Source organism: Pinus tabuliformis, chromosome 9 (genome assembly GCF_031772625.1).
Source record: "Pinus tabuliformis cultivar Carrire ecotype Pingquan chromosome 9, CPIR1, whole genome shotgun sequence".
In the NCBI taxonomy this organism is placed as follows: Eukaryota; Viridiplantae; Streptophyta; class Pinopsida; order Pinales; family Pinaceae; genus Pinus; species Pinus tabuliformis.
Genome location: NC_142307.1, coordinates 993,050,910 through 993,058,706, shown reverse-complemented (window position 1 = coordinate 993,058,706; position 7,797 = coordinate 993,050,910).

Below are 7,797 nucleotides of genomic sequence, written 5' to 3'. Positions count from 1 at the left end.
TTCTATTTATGAAGGCTCAAGAAAGAGGTTTTATTTAAGTGAATCCTATGGGCCAAATAACATATTTGTAAAAGAGGTACGGTAAATTAATAAAAATATAAATAAACGAGAGGTATGGTAAACAAATAAAACATTTTTTATATTTACTCCATAAGTCACCTTATATTTACGAACACTCAAAAAATGGGTTATATTTAGGTGAAACCTATGGCCAAAATACTATGGGACAAATACCATGGACTAGATTGTTATTAATACCATGCAAAAAACCATTATTAACCCTAATATTAGAATTAATAAAAATAAAAATGGCACATGGTATTGACCCATGGTATTCACCAAAATGGCACATGGTATTGACCCATGGTATTCACCTGGAATGTAGCCTATTTAAATGGGGGAATTAAACCAACATGTAGCCTATGCTAAGATTCACTAGGACTTTACAAAGTTTTATTATTTAGTGAAAGACTCGCCAAGATCTTACAAGATTTTATAATTGAGTAAAATATTCGCCATGCCTGGTGAGAGATTCACCAAAAAATTATATATACATATTATATTATTGATAAAATCGCCTTCCACTTTTCCTATATACCATGGAGATTCGCCCATTTATTATATTTATAAATTTAGGAGGGGTTCTTAAAATTTTCCCTGGACACGACATCTCAGAGGAAAAGAGGGCCAGACCTGCTTCTTATTTTTCTTTAGAGTTTGTGTAACTCCTTCGGACATAATCTGATAGGCTATCTCCCTAGCCAACAGTTTATCAGGTATGTACAAAGGAAGGACATGAGGTTTAGCTTGGCTGCCGAAAATTCTTATATAAGTAAACTTTTCCTCTCCGAACCATCTTCCTATGGATGTCAAATTGACCCCTGCTTGATAGGAAATCTTAGGAGGAGGTTTATCAAAAATAGAATAATGAATGGGTAACATAAAGCCATTGCAGACTTGGTATAAATGGTGCTAGTAATAAATTTTCCACAACTTCTGATGGTATATGTGAATGGGCATGGGGTCTTGTGGAGTCCACCTCCATCCAAGCACGGGAAATTCAGAATTAAAACACAGGGTGTCCAATATATAAGCACTGTAGTAGAATGGGGGAATAAGCCTTTCAGTGACGCGGGTTTTGCTTCTAAAATCAAGAACTGCGGTTGCTAGCTTATCTGACAGTATAGTTGCCCAATCCATGATTTCACTATTACATGTCGCTTCCATCAAAGGAACCATTTCTATAGTGAATTAGCGGAATCATGCAACCCCGACAATCTACACATCATTATCCCAGCATAACAATAAGGAGAACATAGAGAATCAACAGAGTACTTACCCGAAGACTCATGCTTGTGTTTTGTTGGATTCTGCCTCCAATCCCGAATGGGTTCGGATTCAATTTCGTTCTCTTCTCTGAATTTCTCCATGAATGCCTTGTTGTACTTCTTCTCTGGTATAGGCAAATGATACATTTGCCTCAAATCATTAGGTTCAAATGAACCGAAGACTCTCCCATCTCTGGTGCAAAAGGTTCTGTCTGTGATTGGGATTTCCTCAATTGCCCACCTCACTACATCCGTATATGGGACAATTTGTTCCCGAGCTGCTATCCGATGAAGGAAAGAGTCGGCTAAATCCTTTAGAGTAGCATCAGATTTTCTAGTGGTATCTACTGTGGCTTGTACTGCTGTCACCTCGGGTTCTTCGGCTTCAATCAAATTATAGGTACTTTGCCAAGTAGTTTTGCCGAGTCCTAGATAGGTAGTGTCGGATATCAATCCTTTTCTTTTAGCTCCTGGATCAGCGGTGAGTTGTCCTGTGGCTGGCGAAGCAGAAGCGATTGCAGTTTTCTTAGACTTCTTCCCCATTCTGCTTAAATCTACTGCTTCGGAAGAGTTCTGCACAGGAGTGAAAATGAACGTAATACAGAGAATTGGTAGCGCAAACCAAATATGAGCGAGATATATTAATCAATGCATGATGAAGGATTAACTTAAAGTGGCCGCGGATACAATCTGTGAAAAGATTTTTTAGACTTACTATTCCATTAAATGGCCGTTAAAACCTGTCAATCCTTTAAATGCCCATCATATCGTTTATTGGCCGAATGATTTGTTTAAGCGTGCCTTGAAAGTTTTGGCGGTTGAGCGCAGGTGAATCGTTGTTGGGAAGATAAGGCCTTTAATACGAATTAATCGTAATATCCCTGCTTTATCAATTCTTTGAAATTCGCGCTTTTGGCTTTATCGCAATCGGCCGTCGGGGAAGACTTAAATCGTTATATTGGTTCCCTTTGGAATCCCCGATTGCCGATAGCGATATCGCATCGCATTGGAGCAAAAGGGACTTTATCGCATCGCATCAGAGTGAAAGGAACTTTATCACATCGCATCGGAGCGAAAGGGGCTTTTGTTAAGCTAACTTGTTATTGCCGATATCCGATAGCCTATTGCTTGTTGTCGCGTCGGAGAAAACCAATGGGTCTTTAAGTTATGCCTCCTTTTTCATTGTGACATGCGATCTGGCGATCGCTTTATCGCAATGATAAAAGATTACTCATTTATATTATAAGACCAATTAATTGGTTTCTCAAAAAGGTTTTGTAATGTTTTCATTTTGTTTTCGGATCTTTTTGAGTAATACTAAGTTGATACCAATTAAAATAAAAAGGGGCCCATTTCATATTATAGTTTTGAGAATAAAAATGATATGAAATGGGGGGTTGTTGTAGAGAACAACATGTTGCTTTTGATTTTGAGGTAGAACAGGTGGATGTGAAGACAACATTTCTTCACGGGGATCTGGAAGAGGAAATCTACATGAATCAACCTGAGGGCTTTGCGATGAAGGGTAAGAAATAAATGGTATGCAAGTTAAAGAAGTCTCTGTATGGGTTAAAACAGTCACCAAGGATGTTATCATAAATTTGATACATTTACACGGGGACTTGGCTTCACGAGAAGCAAAGCAGATCACTGTGTGTATTTTAAATTAATTGGTGACTGTGTTATTTATTTGGTCTTGTATGTGGATGATGTTATGTTCCTATACCAATAGGTGTCATATATCATGATTGACTTGGTTTAGCTCTGAAATATGTACACACCTTTAGTTTCTGCAAATGTTTTCCATATTTGTAAAAAATCAAAAAATTAAAAAATGTAAAGAGGGTATGCCCTAAAAGAAAAATCAAAGGGCAAAAAGAAGGAAAAAGGTCATAAAAAAATAAAAAATGAACCCCAAGAAAAAAGAAAAAGACCATGAAAGTGTGTAAGTCTAAATGCCACTACCATTTACTTTGATGAAAAACAAAAGGTTGTGTGTAGCTTGTCACTTATGCCACAATCCATGGATGGTCAAATAATGTAAACTTGGCTATTTCATGTTTTGAATTTCATGCTTAGAGATAGAGAATAAAATCTCACCAAACTGTTTAATCTTAGCAGATAAGTAGATAGGTAAAGTGAATAAAATTATGCTCAACAGTTTAATCTGAGCCCTTGGATGTAATAAGGATAGACTTAGATATATTTCCATTGTAAAAAGAAAAGAAAAGGTCTTGATAAGGGTTTGCCAGTTTAAGTGCACCCTAATAAAAGAAGAAAAAATGGTAGGATAAGTACATGAATGGTTGCAAAATTATGTATGATGAATGATTATCCAGATATCAAGTCATATACTTTCATCATCAAAAGCACTTAAAGATATGGATGACAATGAAGACATTTACATCATAGACAAAAGTCAAACTAATTAACCTCCTCACTCATTTTCCCTAAATTTTAATGATTTCCCATAAGTACTAAGGCACCAACAACTTGAAAGTTAAAGGGGCTCAGAGAATTTCTCTGACTTCTGGAGGGATCGGACCCTCAGCCCAATAACTTGAAAGGTCTAAGTGCTAAAGCCCCTTCATCAAAATTCACCCCCTTCATAATTCATTCATCCCCTTCAAATCCTTTTCCCAGGTTAAAATCACTCTTTTACTTAGGAAAAATAAAGGGTTCTTTATAAAACCCCCCTAAACACATTTTAGCCTAAGTCATAATGTTGGATGATGAATGTATTTTCGGAAACATTTACTTAGCGCATTTTCCTTTTCCATGGTCATATTAACTCTTAATTCTTATTATTTATTTAACTCCCGAAACAAATTACCCTTTCCCATATTATTAAAAAAAATCCCAAAATAAATAAATATCCCATCCTGATGGTTTGAAAAATAAACCATAATAAAGTTAATTAAGTTGGATTAATTAATCAAACCACGATTAATTAAGATCCAAAAACCCCCGACGTGTTAAAAAGGGGATTAATTAGTCATCTGGATTAATTAATAGCCTCTTTGAGCCCCCCTCCATTAACTCCCTAACATTTTCCATTGTCGACTGCCGTTCGATCTGCCTTCTCTCATCCAACGACTCTTGCTCATATCACACGGGCCTTTTGGTCAAATGTTAACCACGCGATACAAGCTTTTTTAACTTTTCACCGATACTACATGTCATCCAATTTGTGGCGCCATGCGACCGCCTGCCAAAACCACCAACCTCCCAAAAGTTGTGTGATGAAAACCATTCCCGCTCCCGCTTACTGCCTCCACTAAACGGCAAAGTTTCCCATCAGTTAGTTGACAGCAATTGTCATTTTCCCATTCACCTGCCAAAGGTTCTTAACTTTATGCATAAAACAAAAATATTCATTGTTTTCCCTTTTTTACCGAGAAAGAAACTTCTGCCTTCCATGCATGCACAGTGTACATCCAAACGAGCAACTTACTCCCAACCGCCAACCACCATCAGTCGTTGAATTCCAGGCCACTACAGACTACTATGCGCACCCAGCAAACCATTCACCACATCCATTTTTCCCTTCAGTAAATCATAACCAGGTATTTACCACATTTCCTTCTCAGAAACCCTATTTTCTACTGAAACCTCCACCAAATTACTCTAAACTCAAGTAATCCTATACAATTAAGCTATTTCTTAGTCCCAAGGCTTCCCCAAGCACCTTTTTTAATCTAAAAACCTTGAAAACCCCAACTTTCTTCCTTGAATACACAAGAACCAAGGATGGAAACTCTTGTCTCCCTAAATTTCATGCCAATCACTACTCCCCACAGGGATTTGGACCACCTTCCCTTGGCCGATAAAGATTTTCAAATCAAGGACCTTACTTTTGATGAAACCCCATTGAAGCTATACTGCAAGTATCAGGACAATTATCTGAACAATGCTGATAAAATAGGTCTTTGGGAATCAAACCTACCTAAATATCAGTTCCCCACTGTCCATATTTTCCCAGATATTGTCTGTAGAAACTTTTTCTACAATTATCTAGCTCGCTCTGATACCATGTAGAAACGTTTTCTACAAATCATCTAGCTCCGATACCATGTAGAAATTTTGAATAATTTAACACATATTCAACAGAGATTATCCTGATCATGTACTATTGTGGAATACATACACAATACTTAAGCTCCTCTACGTTGATAAAAAATATAGCAGCATCAATAACAATAAAACATCAAGAGCATTCACACATTAACACAGTATGTATCCCGGGGAAAGCATCTCGCTAAAAACCCCAACTATCTGTATATTAATGATTGAGTCATGTAACATTACACAGCATAATACTTCTCACAAGTATCTCCACCTCTGTTACACACAATACAGCTCAGATCTGATCTCCAAATCTCTTCCACTGTTTGCCTGCCTCCACTGCTCAATAACTGCTCAAGAACTGATGAGAATGGCTTACCAAACTCGTTTTTCACCTGCAAAATAGTCACTCACTCGTTTTTGGACGTGAGCACAAGATATAATGTGGGCAAATACGTGGGAAAACTCATTGGCATACTCAATCCCTTGATTGTGCAAGATCTGGTGCACAACTATAGTCACAACTGATAGCAATCTGATTCTCTACCACCTGTCCCTGTTGAACTGAACATGCACTGACATGCAACTGAGTTAACTGATGTATTCATTAGTTGTATTATGAGTTAATAACTTGTGAATTAATTAATAACTAATTCACCCAACTCATCTCTAGTCTATTTTCCAGTTAGACTAAATACAACTAGTTTAACAAAGCTAAATTGAACACAACTCCATCAACTCCACAATCAACTCCACCAAACTCAACTGATTGAGTTCTAACTAAAGTCATGCATGCAACAACTCAACTGACTCATAAGAAAAGCGTATTTCCTTCTGACAGCTGCATGTGCCACCTCTGTAGCTCAAACTGAAGTGCTCCAAGAGAATAAGATTAAGTTTATAGTCCAAATATTATTGTGAGATAATAATATTTGACTTTTCTATTTTTGACTTTGATCACTCACACTGTGATCACTCACACTGTGATCACTCACACTTTCATCAAAAATAGAAGTCCATCTATTTTTTCCCAACTTGATCAATCATCCATAAACAACAACCTGCAATCCATAGACATGATCCATATGTCTAAAAATAGACATAGTCTAAAAATAGACTTGCGCCAAAAATAGCCTGCGGGCCCACTTAGTGAAGGCGACTCTTTTCACTAAGCTCCATCATCTTGTTGCAATCTCAACACTCCATCTCAACAAGATATGGATTATCAGAAACCCCTATCCTACCTCGGTGGTACTCGAATTTGCTCCTCGTGAGAGCCTTCGTCAAAATATCAGCATCCTGATCCTCCGTTGGAATGTATGAAAGTAACATGATCCTCCGCTGCACACAATCTCTGATATGATGTTACCTGATGTCAATATGTTTAGATCTATCATGAAATACAGGATTAGCCAAGAGTTTAATGCAACTCTGGTTATCATAGTAAATCACAGTAGGATCCAAATGAGAACCGAACAAACCAACTAGGATCTTCCTCATCCATATAGCCTCGCATGCAGCCAAACTTGCTGCCATATACTCGGCCTCCGCTGAACTGAGTGCCACGGATCTCTGTTTCCTGCTGTACCAAGAAACTGTTGTCAATCCAATACTGAATACCCCTCCTGATGTGCTCTTTCTGTCTGTTGGGCTCCCTGCCCAATCTGCATCCGTGAAGCCACATAGCTTCACCTCATCCTCCTGTCTGTACCACAAACAATATCCCGATGTGCCTCTCAAGTAGCGCAATACATGCTTGCCCGCCTTCCAGAAGAGCTTGGTAGGCTTAACCATAGCTTGTGAAAGCTGGTTAACTGCATAGCATATATCAGGTCGTGTATTGACCAAATACTGTATTAGCGACCCCACCAACTGTCGATAAACAGTGGCATCCACTTCTTCTCCTGAAGTGGCATCCTCCTTCCTCCAACCTCCAGGAAGAGGAGTATCAACAGGCTTGCAGCCATGCATGTTGAACTTCTCCAGTATCTCCTGAGCATACTTGCCCTGAGAAGCAAACAGTCCACCACTGCGCTGCCATATTTCCAATCCCAGGAAATAGTGAAGGAGGCCCAAATCCTTCATCTAAAACTCTGTAGCAAGATCCTTCTTGCATGACAGTATCAACAGCTCATCACCTATTAGAATCAAATCATCAACATACAGTACAATGATAAGCAACTTACCCTCCACCACAATCTGGTATAGGTTCGGATCCGCCTCGCTCTTGGAGAATCCAAGTCCTATGAAATAGTTGTCTATCCGTGTGTACCAAGCACGTGGTGCTTGCTTCAACCCATACAGTGCTCTCTTGAGCCTGCACACATGCGACTCGCTGCTGAAGACTTCAAAGCCTTTGGGTTGCTCAATGTACACCTCCTCCTCAATGACTCCGTTGAGGAAC